At 39.2% G+C, this 14682-nt stretch overlaps 1 pseudogene; it reads right to left on the bottom strand.

The window, feature by feature from the left end:
- Window positions 1-4906: 4906 nt before the first annotated feature.
- Window positions 4907-14225, bottom strand: LOC103707961 (annotated as a pseudogene).
- Window positions 14226-14682: the final 457 nt, after the last annotated feature.

The raw sequence follows: 14682 nt of genomic DNA, 5'->3' as shown, positions 1-14682 counted from the left end.
TGTTTTATCTTTGAGGCCTTTCCTACAATGGACCTTCTTTGGGCCGGAGCCTTAGACGACCGCCTTAATTGCCTAAGGATTGAGCCGGCTCTGTGCAGACGAAGAGACTGTTGTCTTTTATTGCAAAAATTATTGCTTGCATTTTATGCGCCAGCATGACCATTGAGGCAGCCAATAAAAACAGCTAATTTTTATGATACACATTGAGATACATATTGGATAAATAAGACAAATAGAAATCAATATTTATTATTAGATGGCATGCGCAAGCATGATGCATACAACATCAGCAATACTTTTAACCCTCATCCCTTTTAGCTTCTTTTTGCAGATGAAAAATTATTCTTTACACTACATGCACCATATGGCCTGCACAGCTTTTTATTTCTATAGCGACGCATTGAGATATGCACTTACATAAATAAGTAACTTTGATTGATGGTATGTATAGCCACACAGTGTATATAGTGTACATATTAACTTTATCTTATAAATCACAAATTTTTTTTTACATATTTTTGATTGCTTGAAATTTTCTACATTACTACAATAGAAGTCAATTAGTAGATTGATCAATGAAGAGAGAGGTTGTGGTCCTCTCTTTCCGCCCTCATCCTCTCCTTCTACTCTACTTTCCTCCTCTCCAAGGACCTTCTCCTTATGTCCCACCATGCCCGCCACATGCAAACACGCACAAACTTGTCCCCTCGCCATGGTTCCCTTGGCCCCTCCACATTTGTGACCACCTTGCATCCAACCAACTGGTTTTCCTATCCACGCCCTTCTTCCTCTCCTTACTTTGTGCCATGTGAGCAACACATGGCTTTTCTAGACGAAGAGGCTGATGTCTTTTATTCAAGAAATTATTGCTTGCGCTTTGTACGCCAGCATAGCCATTGACGCGGCAAGGACCACTGATTTTTATGATACCCGTTGGGATACATATTTGATAAATAAGATCTATGGAAATCGGCAGCTACTGTTGAATGCACGTACAACCATATGACGCATGCAGTATGAGCAATACTTTTTACTCTTGTTTCTTCTGGGTTCCTCTTAGCGGAAGAGAAATTATTACCTATACCATATGCACCATGCGGCCTGCACACCATCAATCGCACCCCCTCATTTATATACCAGTGCATTGAGATACGCATTTGATAAATAAAGCTTACAGAAATAAGCAAGTGATTGATGGTATTGATGGGGAGCAAAATGGATCGTCCGGCCCACTTCAAAAGGGCCACCCAATTTCGGCCCAACAGACACCAACACCGACCGGACGTGTTCTCGATCCAGCCCAGAACCAGCCCGTCTTTGGACTCCACCGAAAGCTCCTACGACCTCGAATAATCGCCAACGCGCCCCGGCCAAGCCTGGGGCGCCCTTCTGTATTCGCTGATGTGTCCAGGCCAAGCCCGAGACGCCCTCCTATATTTGCCAACTTATCCGACCAAGCTCGGGCGCCCTCTCTAGTAATACGTCCTCTTGTATTCGCCGACTCGCCCGACTAAACATGGGCATCCTCTCCAGTAACATGCCCCTCAAGCTCGGGGCACTCCACCGAATACACCTCCAATCCTGGAATGCTAGGCTAGCCTCAGCACCCGTCTAGCCGACCTCACCAAATGCCCGATGCAACCTTAATAAGCTCGGCCTCATCAACGGCCGCACCCATGTGTGTGCCTATGCCGTTCCCAAGAACGGACTCCACCGCACGCCATAAGCGAGCTCAAGCTGTGCACCACTCCTACTCATGATGAGAACAGACCATACCCTACTATGGTTGTTAACATCTCACCATTCCCAAAGGCAGACTCTACCGTGCGCCACAAGCAAGCTCAGGCTGCGCACCACTCCCTCTCATGATGGAAACGAGCCATACCTCCGCCACCTAAGTGCTCCTATCAGAATTATAAAGGATCTCAACAAGTAACGCCTTAGGAACCCTAGCTTGGTTGGATATAAAAAAACTCTACTCTAACTTGAACGTCGGAGGGCCCTCACCGGAGACACCGGTGAGGCTTTGTGCAGGTACATCGTGGGTCGCAGAAGGTGGCTCTTTCCGGCTTCTTCCGCACTCCGGCCGCTCCCTGACTCCTTCAGTGTGGTCACCCTTGGGCCAGATTTGAACCACACCAGGTATGCATAACCACATAGTGCATACATTGCATGGAATAACTTCTCCTTACGAACTACAAATTTTTTTACATATTTTTGATTTCTAGAAATTTTCTAAATTATAACAATAGGAGCGAGCTAGTAGATTAATCAATGAAGAGAGAGGTTGTGGTCCTCTCTCCTATATGCCCTCCGCTCCTTCCACTCTACTTTCCTCCTCTCTTGGGACCTTCTCCTGATGTCCCACCATGCCAACCCCCCATGCAAACACGCGCAAACCATCCGCTCGCCATGGTGTCCTTAGCCCGTCCAGCCAGCTAGTTTCCCCTTCTTCGCCCTTCTTCTTCTTCCTCCTCTTCCTTAACACGCAAGGCAGTGCAACCGTTCTTCTTCTCCTTCCTTAACGCACAAGGCAGTGCAATGATAGGTAATGGAGAAGATGAAGACAAACGAAAGAAGTACATGCTTTTCTTTTTCAAATTTTCTTCTTTCTCTCCCGAAAACAATTTAAAAAATTGATGGTCTTAAACCAAAAATAAAATTATTCATGCGAAACTCATATATTTCTCTGCTTTGCAATAATAGCCTACAAAGTGCAAAAACACAAACCGGCAATAATAGTTTTGCTTTAGATAAATTTTTTTTCTTAGAGTATTTTAGTATTTTTACTCATCATTTTAATACTTATTTAAAATCCACATACATACATACAAACATACATAAATATATGTGTATGTATGTGTGTAAAAGCATTCTCTCTCCCTTTTATGAAATGAATATATTTTTTTCATATTTTGCTTATTATTTTTTTAAAATAAATGATACAAAATATTTTTCAGTTATTTTAGATTTTTATTTCATATATTCAAATTTACATTTAAAAACCATATTCTTATTTTTTAATTTTTTAAAAAATTTATACATTTTATTTTATGGTTTATTTAATTAATTTTCTTATCCTAGCTTATGTTTTTAAACTTTATGGTTTCTATTTTCTAATTCTTATCCTCTAATTTACATTTCTTTATTTCATATTTTAGTTTTCGTTTTTTGTCAGATATTTAATATCCTTTCTTGGCTTACTCAAAAGCTGGAGCCCACTCTATTGATGTTATAACTTGAACGCTATTAGAGCGATTTTTTATTAATTTACTAAATGCACAATGCACGTGCATGCGACGAGACGGGGATTATGATTAAAAGGGAGTCCTTCTCTCCACTTTTTTTTTTTTTTGGTATAATGGTGGCTCCGGAACTCCGGCACGGATCCGTAGGCCGTCCAAATGAAGCCACTAGAATGCTAAGCTGTATAAAAGGCAATCTAGTCAAGCGACTGATCCATCATCTTTCTATATACGTGCATGGCCTGATAGGATACATGCTCTTTTGATAGATTGTAGATATCATAGAGCAGCTGCGTCTCCTCAGCCACACTTCAAAACCTGCCCACATCTCAGTAAGATGGTACGTGTCCGTGCCATTCCCCTTTCCTTCGTGTTTTTAATTTGTCCTCCCTCTTGCTCATCGCCATTTGTATAACATAGAAATAGAGAGGCAAGCAACAAGCAGCGGGATACATGCCATAAGTTAAGATATCTCCGCATAACACTATCACAATCGAGCCACCACAAAAGCAACGTATAAATCAAGTTAACTCGACCACCTAGGGTTTTAGACTAATCACTAGTGTCAGGACCCACCTGATTATACAAGACCCTTAGGGCTCATTTAGTTTGCGGAAAAAGAAGAGAGAAAAATGCGGTCAACAGAAAAGTAATAAAATGCTTCTTGTTTTGTTGGAGTTTTCAGAGGAGAGAGACAGAAAAGTTGTATTTTCATTAAAATATAATTCCCACATTTCATGAAGAAGTCTTTCCCATGAGAAACATGAAAAAGTTACTTTCCCATGAACCGGAAATCACTCCATTTTATTTTTTTCAAAAAAACCATTCAACATTAAAAAGACATTAAATACCTAATTTTTATTAAAGATATAATAGAAATTACACATAACTTTTTCAAATGGATGATCAGCTAACTATAAGTACTCTAAAAATCTGTTAGTTTTCTATTGTCAACCAAACATGTCAAAAGTACTTTTTCAAGCATCTTCTTTTCAAAAATCTATTTTCCAGAAGTAATATAAGAAAAAATGTTTTCCGCAAACTAAACGAGCGCTTAGTTACCCAACCTTCTTTTAAACAATCCCAAGTTATACCATGTTTGGACCACCGCGTCCCGTAAACAGATTTAATGGCTTGAAAACATTCTGGAATCTACCGAGAAGACCTTTTTTTTTTGGACCTCCAAATTGAATTTGCTCCACGTATGGTCAACATCATGCGTGGGCATCGTCTATGGTTGGTCAACCAGAAAAATAAATAAATCCAAATGGCCTTTCTCCGAGGAAGAAAGATTACAGTGAAAACACTTCTAATAAATTTTTGTGATTTGTTTACTCCAAAGTGATCTTTTAAAATGCCCTGTCCCAAACTCAATGGAATATTTTCAGTAGATAAGTTTGTTTTGAAATGGCTTCACAAGCCTCGGCATAGTACTCATCGAGATCTAAATGCCCGAAAAATCATTCCACATTCAAAAATTCCTGAAACAAGATTTTAAAGCCGTAACCTCCTTAGAACAGAGAGGTACCAATGGAATGTGCTCAACCCCATGTAATGCGACAGTTCCATTCTATGAATTCTGCTCTATGATTAAGAGCGTTCCCTACAGCCTATTCTAATTAGCAATAATCTGTAAGTCATGCATTCTTGCAACAAATTTAATAACTAGGCATGAATTAGATACATGATCAATAATCAAAGCATGATCTAATACTTGACATTCCATAGCCAAAGATGAATTCACTGCTAAAATTGGAAATCATCTCCACATGGAGAAACTAGCCCGTGTACAAGATTATTCAAACATTTTGACCCTATTCACTGTTTTCCTGGTAAAAACGTTGGAGTTGTACATGCCAACACACACTACGATAACAACAATAACTTACCCGCAAATCCAGCAGAAGGGGTACAGCCCTTGGCATTCTGGCAACATTGCCAGAATTCCTGTGTCTTGCCCCTTGACCAGCAGACCACCTGCAGAGTTGACGATCCGGGGTGTATCGATGCAAAACAATCAAAAAATGATTGGATTCTATTTACCATGATTATTTTTTTTTTACCATGATTTAATATAGAGAAGGTTATACACTGGCAGTAATTATCTATTCCGCACCGAGTCTCTGACAGAATATGGAAAGTGAAAATGGTCGACAACCCCAAAGTTTTCTGCAAGTTGGAGGATATGGACTTGTGTTTTTGCAGAACTTGGAGAGACAGACTCAGGAAGGCTAGGGAGGCAATCAGGTAGATGTGGACTTCCCTTCTCCAGAGGATGGAAGAGATAAAGTACGGCTCGGCAGAATATAAACCTGGTCCAAAACACCATGAGCAAGCTACAAGCCTTAGCAAAAGCACAACATAAAACATACAGGGAGAAAAAAGAGTGAAAACCAGAGGAAACTAATAAATGGCGTTGTGTATATCCAAATATGAATGCAAACATGAACTAATAGATATCCAAAAATCTTAATAAAATCAAGATGATAATGTTAACATGGTGTAATTCTGCAGTGCTGCAATATTAAATGACAAGGAACACTCTATGGTGGAAAAAGATGGAGGCTAAAATAATGAGTTTTTAGGTACAAGCACTCCATAACACTGACAGCCTGGTAATGGTCCGTTCACAAAGCTACCTGCCTCTAGAACTATGATCAGGTTAACTTAATATCATTAAGAGTGCTTCTCTAGATGTAAAACAGTAAGGGCATATTAATGAGCTCAGCTGATGCGAAGACAAATGGTTGTTGTCATCACAGCTCAAGAAGAATGAGATAGCAATTCAGATCCCCCAATTTATCCCAACCCAAATTTTCAAGGAAGAGAATGTACTTGCCTCGTTTGAAAAAGGACAAGTCAAACTTTAAGTCAAAAAATGTTCAGATCCGTCCATTAGTTTCAAGTAGTGCACAGGACACATATTTATCACATGCATTCTCCTAAAGTATCCCTTCACCAAAATTTACATCAGCAAATGTTAGAGAGATCCAGTTTGTGATGGAGTAAAGCGACATCCATGCTTTGCCCCCGCAATGACATGCTGTTATTATCAAGGTAAATTTTGACAGTGATATTTCATGTTGTGACCAAGGAAAGATTGCAAAGAACCAAATTGTGCATGAGCAGGTAAAATGAGAAAAGCAAATACCTTAGAATCAGACGCCGTAGAAATGGATCAGGTAAAACCTGCGCCCAGACCTGATTGAGACAACTGCATGTGCAGAGTATTACCTCCCATTCAGCTAAGGCAGAGGAGAGTATGCCCTCTGCATTGCTATAAACATCCTGGAAATGCCTATGAACACATCAGATCAAGCAATTGCTAACCTATTTATGGAAGTCTGAAGCATCATGTCAGCTTACAGCTTCAACATCAGAAGAAAGGCCAACTAATTGGCAAAAGGCGTGAAGTGGAGCAGTTAGGAAATTTGTAAATTGGGTTCCATTAGACATTAGATCAGCAGCAGATACTGATGATGGTCTCTCAGGCGAAAGAAGCAGGGCAGCTGCTTCTCCCCTTTCTGCACCATGTATAGCCTGAAAATTTTAGAAATGAGCATTAGACAAGGCTGTAGTTAAGAACGTGTAATAACATATACAGATCTCGTTTTTTAAAACAAATTAAAAAATAATTAATAAGATTAGTAAAGGGTTGTTTATGTTTTAGAACTTAACTAAAATTTCTAATGTTGATAACACAATCATGGTAGGAGACAGCATCACTGCCAAAAACAAAAAACAAGAGACCAGCCAAAGATGCAAGAAGTTTTAAACTTCAACATAATTATAAGTGCAATGGTCTTCTTTCAGATGAAGCTGCAACAAGTTTCTATCCTCTACAAGCATGAAATATTACAATTAAATAGCTTAATGTCATTGTACCAAAAAAAAAAAAGCTTAATGACACTCTGTTTGCTCTAATGAATCATAGATGATTAGTAGGAATGCCAAATATGATGTAAAGAAAGAGATAAGTTTCTATTGCCTTGAACGGTATTCAAACCGCAAACACCATCATAGCAAAAACCACAATACACAGCATCATTATCATCGCTATTACTGCAGCCTCCATCTCCACCAGTTGCACCATCACCAACAGGCATCACAACATCAAAATTATAGACCACATCATCCCCAATGATATCACTAATTTAATGAAGAAACACAGTTTTCTTCTTCAATTTCGAATTGAAAAAAAGGGGTCCTTTTCCCTTTTTTCTGCAAACACATAGCCAAGCCCAAAGGCTTTGTTAAGAAAAAACAAGTGGCAGGATAATGCTTTGGAGTAAGGAAAGAGAAGCGTAATTTAATGAAGATTGTTCTGTATAAATTTCTCCTCATATGCTTGATTTTTTTAATTTTTCCCATTATATTCTAAAGTTGACTTGGAAAGAGGATTCTTGGGCAAAGGAAACAAAGTGAAAATGTTAGGTGTTAGTATCCCTCGCATGCCAGAAAGAGGATATAAGTTTGGGCAAAAGCAAAACTAGAGAATTAACTTTTATCTTCAAATCCCTTTTTGGACTTCATTGTTTTTGTAAGGCTAACACCACCATCATCACCCCAATGCTACCATCATTGCATAATGAACTAACCTCATGATTGCCACCATCACCATTATCATACTAACAGTACCACTACCACAACTGCCATAGCCACCATCATTGCCACCACCATTTTATGACACCATCACCACTATAGACCACATCTCCATTGTTTTTGCCACTGATGAGTAACAATACAACTTTCTTTCCATATTTAATTCGACGAAAATATTCCCTTAAAGGCTCAAACTCTGATTGATAAGACTCCTTTCCCCTTTGTAACCAAGCATTGCCGAAGAGTTTGTTTAAGTACAATAAGAGAAGTGAGGGGATGATCTTGCGGTTTAAGGAAAGAATAGGTGTGAAGGATATAAAAAATATTAATTTAATGAAATCCTGAGTCGCCAAGGAGAACAAATAAACCAAATAATTTATGATATATGCACTAGATTGTTGTTGCACATTGTAATCTCTTGAAAGTTATAAACATCGATAAAGTCTTATTCATTATTGTTGATGTGTCAACTGTGAACAGTCAAAAAAGAGACTGGTTTATCTATCTGTTTTCCAGCACCCTGAGAATGATAATTATCAATTCTCTTCATCTCACATAGGCTCACATGAAGATGCCTCCATGCAGTCAGCTCACCTCTCCCGCCTGGGCAGTTTGCATTGTATATCGTGGCCATGCAGCAAACTAGCTATTCCCAGCTCTTCTGTTGAATTTGAGACATTAGTAACAATTGGACAATAATGGCATATACCACCTCGCTACAGTATTACCTGGTGTCATAGTAATGCCATCAAGGTCATATTAATTTTATTTATGATGTTTATTATACTATTTTTTAGCACATATCAAGAAGCAACCAATTTATGAACCCAAGATCTTGCATTTTAGCATCTAGCTTTCAACATTATATCAAAAGAAAGCATGACTAGGATTAAGGATGGACCTATAACATACATAAATACTTTTAATTATTTCCAAGTGTCTATCAAACCTTTTTTTTTAACATCTAGTTTTTAGTTAGAAAATAGGATTCAGGTGTGATTCAACTAAAACAAGGTGTGACCTCACTAAAACATGGTTACTTTCACCATCAATCTTTATGTCTGGAATGTGAAAAGGATTTAATCAATAAGGGGCAATATTACCCAAGAACCGATACTCAAAGTCACCTTCATAATACCTATAAATTTTAGTTTTGAGAGACATCTGAATAAAAACATGGATCACTATATTTATACCATGTTCGTTATATCAATCAACTACGACAGCAAACCTTAGTTTTTACTTGTTACTGATCCAAATTAATTGAGCAGTAAGTGCAGAATAAGTTTTGACAAACCTGCCTTGAATGCATGGCTACTATCACTGTCAATGATGAGAAAAAGTGGTCTTCGTGTAAATGGAAGCAAATCTTCAGGATAAAGGATGTTCAAACCTGGCATAAGGAAATGCGATTAGGAATATCCATAGAATCCGGCATGTATGCCTGTCTCGTGGCTTTTACTATATCTCACCAAGGTTGAGTTTCAAACAGAAGTCAACTTATATATAATGCAGACATAACAGAAGCATACCTCCACTTCCTTGAGGACCTAGACATAGATAACTACCTAAACAGGCACTTGAATCTGGCTTTTTGCCAACAGGAGGTTGAGGCAGTGAACTATCATGTTTACGAGAAATCTGGGATACACGATTCTGTTTTGAGAAGTTCAATGAACTTCCAGATATATCTCTTTGCAAAGCAGTATTCTGGTCAGTCTTCCCTGCAAAGATAGCATTAAAGTCACAAAAAGAGATGGTAATGACAGATGATAAAAGCACTAACTACAGCAAAAGGCAACCTGAAGCTGATATATATATTAGCAAAATGTTATCCGAAGATAACTCTTCACAAATTGCTGCAATCACCTGCAGATACATCATATGACCTTATCAGAGTCCCAACACATTACAATATGTAATAATTTAAAATAAGGCACAACTAAACCAGGAATATAGCTGTACAAATATATATCCACACATACATAGATACAATATATGCTTGGACGCATGAATGTATTTGTATAGTGCAATGGATAAAATACAATCAATAAATACTACCATGTTAGAGCATCAAACAAAAAGCTTCCACCATCCATGATTGACTTAAAAGCCTTCTAGACAGATTACCAAGCAATCCACTTTCTCCCTCAATCAACTCCCTCCAATTCTCTCCATTATGCACACCACAGCAAACGTACCAAATTTTCCATGAAGCAGTATCAGTTGGCTGAGGCTGCAGTGAGGTTTTAACGGCTCGAAAGTCTTATCTGTGGATGGTTGAACATCAAATCAAGGAAGTCAAGCTGAAAGGCTTGATGTCTTGCAGTATAATATGGCAAGATATCTCATCCAAGGGGAACCTCTATCTGGACCATCAAGTCACAGATTAGGATGCAGGCTATTCTGCAGTCTTGATATTTACCTTCAGCATCACAACCCGTTTACTCTCCTGCTTAGATAGGCTGCCATTACTAGCTTTCAGTCACGTTACTGCCTCAAACGAGATCATGAAAGAACTGCATTTTTTTCTTAAAAAGGCGCATACACTAGGAGATGATTTTCTTCTCTATTCTCCTAATATAGATATCTTTAATTATTTACTTATCTTTTTTTTTTGTTCTTCCAAGGATTCTTCTGAAGAAGGAAAGCATCAGCACATGTCAGCATGAGTACATATTATTTGTAATATGCATGTACTCATCCACCATAAGATATACATGAGAAATCCCAAAACACCAAATAAATCAGCAAGTAGACTGATGTGTCTTGGTAAGTCAGATCCATGTGATAATTTCGAAATTGGGTTCAAAAAACCTTGGAGTAACACAACATCACACATTCACACCTGACTATTCATTATCGTAACTCATTTCATTTTCTTCAAATGCCTATCCATACAGCTACAACCTTCGTCGACCTTGCCTATTCCATCATCAGCTCTGCATCTGATCAGTTAGCAGGTTTCCTCTGGGTTCATTTTTTTCCATGAGTGTCCAGATCAGCAAAGCTTTAGATTCAGACCCAATATGAATCCAATCTGAGTCTGACAAGTTTATAATCCCAGTACCACTTACCACGATACAGCAGCCCAAAGCAAATGCAATTTGTCATATTAAAACCAACAAATTGAAACTGGGAAAGAACAAAAATAATTACTGGAGCTTGAGTCCTCACCGCAATCAAATGAGAGACAGAAGGATGACAAATAATAGCCTTCCGTGGATTTTGAGGCAGTCTTGGATCTGTTATATCTGATGCTAGGTTAACGTCAATCAATCCGGAGGCTCCATTCTGACCAGGAAAAGCACCATTATCAGTTGGCTCTTTTGCAGGAGTCTGGTAGAAGGATCCACCGGGTTCCCATTCCAAACATTGAAGCATTCTGAAAGTGTCCAAAGTAAGCTCTGCGAACTTGACCTGAAATTGAGGATAACATGATGAAGACTAAGGAAGAATTACCTTACGATGGCCTAATGATATGATCCACAAATGTTTTATAGGTCGTCAACCAATGTGTTGTACGTGTAAATCTAAATATTCCAAAATATCAATCGGATCTAACTGGAGATCCTTAAAACAGTGAGTTATCTTGAAGAAGAAAAAAGAGAGAAGAAGCTGTAAATCAACAAACCTCATTATGATGATAGCTTGTTAGCAAAGCATCTTGCAGTCTCAAGATCCTATTTGCATGGAATCGTGCAATATATGGAACAGAAGATGGATGAGAATCAAATAGTACATGGTATCTCAAAGTCCTGGTCTTTGTAAAAGCTGTATTGGCTTTCAAAAACCTGACTATTTCTTGCAGCACTAGCTTCCATTCTTTGAAATTAGTCTCCTGGGTGGCAACAACAACAACAACAAGATTTGGTTGGTGAGTGTTCAAATTAAAAATATTCTGAGGTTGAAGTCCCCGTCAGACTATATAAAGGATAATATGGATAATATGTGCACATATATGACACAAAAATGTATTGGAAAGAGATAAACAAGCAGTTTAAGAACAGTGACCATGGATAAGTTCTGCAAATATGATCAGCAAATACAAAGGAAAAGGCATGCAGCAAAAGACAGACGAAATACCGATGAAAAGAATTCTTGAAATACCGATGAAAAGAATTCTTAGGCATATAAGCAGAAGCACCACAATTTGCACATGGCATAGTGCAACTTACAGAACTTGCCTGGAATCATGACTCGCAAAAAACAGAGCATTTAAGAGTACGGTAACATGTCTTCATGCTAATAATGACGAAGATTTACTATCAAAAAGAATAATGATGAGACATTATAATGCATCATCACAAACACAGGAAAGGAAAAGAAAGATTTTATAATAAAGGGTGCCTAATCTAGTGAATCTTTTAAATAAATCTCATTTCAAGCTCTCTCATGGCAGACACATAATACTTTAGTGAACCATTTGTGCAGAACTCCAAGATATTTGATCAAATCACGACTAGAAGTTTTGGAATAACAAGACAAGGATGTAGTTGGTAGTCTGATCTACAATTCAGGGAGGATATCAACATGTAATGAACTAAATAAGCAGGAATCTATCATGGACTGAGAACAGTAAATTTCCAAAAGATTGCTAGGCATGAGGTATTTCTGAGGCCATCTTCAAGAAGGATTTTATGTTCACCTTCCACCAATTCAAATGTAATCGATAGGTTATGAGCATGTAACTATCTGTCCCTTGATGAAAAAGAGTAGAAGAGGTAAACCTCATCATGTGCAATGAGATAAATATGTGGATAGAGATAAATTAGGTCTTTCAAAGGTACTCTCTTGCATTGAACAGAGCTGGGATTCCATCAACTCAACCATTACTTTGAAATGAGTGGAACCACTTAGCTTTTCAGTCTAATTGGACATGTTGGATAATAAGTTGGTTTGGACTCAGTTATGCATGTGAAGGCCCTCCATCTGGGCAGAGAACCTCCATGACCAAGACAGTATTATCTTTCAAGCAATAACTAATACACTGGTGTATGAAAAGCAACATTCTGTTCCGTTAATGGGTTGTCATCATCATTGAAGACATGAATGCAGCAGTTTCATCAAGCAGAAATCTTTGATGAGTTAAAATGACTCTGAAGCATGCTCGAGCAATCACCAACCATAAAATCAAAATAATAAAAAAAAGAAATCTAATAATTTCTGAGCGTTCAACACAGAAGATATCCATATTTCTTCTGCAGAGTACTGGAATTCAGAAAAAAAAAAAAAAAAGATAAAATAAGATAATGCCTGCAACTGGTTAGACGACCAATTCAGTTCTCCCAACAGCATGCCATCACTATCCAACAGGTGTAATATCCTACTAGTTTCTTTACACTGGAAAAAGGAAAATAAAAACTTTGGTAAGATTTTTTTTCACATTTTTTTCACATTAAACCATATTCTAATCTCTAATGACCACAAGCTGATCATGGTGTTTGTGATTAGATTTGACTGGATTTGGACCCAGGCAAGGAAAATAGGTCTTAAGGGAGACTGTGAGAACATGGGCGTGTATTTAGTCCCACATAAGTAATGCACCGGATAGATCTTGGTTATTTATGCAGATTTAAGAAATATAAACAATACCTTCCGGCTAGCTTTCCGGCTATTTTTTGGTGAGGTCGTGGGTCTTCACATAATCTATGAACCAAAAGCATTTTTTTAACCCAATGAAAAAGAGGATCTTTTGCAGGAAATAAGTATATACGCAGTTAAAAGAAAACTACACCCAGTATGTCATGCACACTTAAACAGAACGGAAAGCAAATTAAGATAAACGAGCCAATTTGGGCATACCGGGTAAGCAGCCTTCGACTCCTCCACCAGAGCCCTGAATCTTTCGGCAAGGTGCTTCACCGCATCCGTCCGGTTTAGCAGCATGGCTACGATCAAGAACCTCGCATGGAACCTGAGTTCCTTGTACCTCAGCCCCAGATCAGGCCCCGCCGACGAGGACGAGGCCGACGACCCCTTCTCGGCCTCGAAATACCCTCGGCTCAGAATCGCCTCGTAGAAGACGTAGGCCTCGAGGAGGTACCGGACCTCGCTGGTCCTCAGATACTGGGTGTAGTGGAGCTGGCCGATGCGCGAGGCAATCTCTCCTATCTCGCACCGACGAAGGCCGGAGCCGACGAGCTCCCGGCGGTGCTCCTGCTGGAACCGCCAGAGGCGAGTGTAGGCTTTGAAGACCCTTGCGGTAATAGTGGAGGAGTTGCGGTCCGCGGCCGTAGGGTGGGAGGTCGCGGACGCGGGCGAACTTCCGGTCCGCCCTCTCCACCAGCGATCGGAAGATGCAGAAGGAGGCGGGGGCGGCCATAGCAGCGGAGGGGGACGAGGAGCGCCTTCCCGGCACGCGGAAGGAAGGAAGGTATAGCGGTCCTCCGGCCTTTTGAAGAGGGGAGTGTTCTGGTGTCCCGCGGAGAGTCTTTAGCTTGGCTCTTTTTTAAGGCCCTCATCCATTTCTATTTTTGTAGATAAGCCCTTCTGGTCTTCTCATATCATATTCATTTATTCATGTACTTTTTTATGAATTTATTCATGCACTTGAGTTACCAACTCCTATGAAATAAAGGCTGCTGATTGTTGATGGACGGTGGATGGCGGGTTTGGACTCATGGGACCCAACTCAGGAGTCAGGATATAATTTATATTCTTTCCCCTGGATCGGGGAATCGTAAGTTTCAAGTTTATGGTACAATAAGCTCATTTAATAGCTGTTTTATGTACTGAGCTGCGAACTCCTAGGTATCAATGTGGAGATTATCCACTGTTAATGAATGTCGGACGCTGTGTATTGCATCTAACTGTTTGACTCTGGTCACTAGAA

This window comes from Phoenix dactylifera, chromosome 15 (assembly GCF_009389715.1).
Source record: "Phoenix dactylifera cultivar Barhee BC4 chromosome 15, palm_55x_up_171113_PBpolish2nd_filt_p, whole genome shotgun sequence".
Taxonomy (NCBI): Eukaryota; Viridiplantae; Streptophyta; class Magnoliopsida; order Arecales; family Arecaceae; genus Phoenix; species Phoenix dactylifera.
This window is presented reverse-complemented; position numbering and strand designations above follow the sequence as displayed.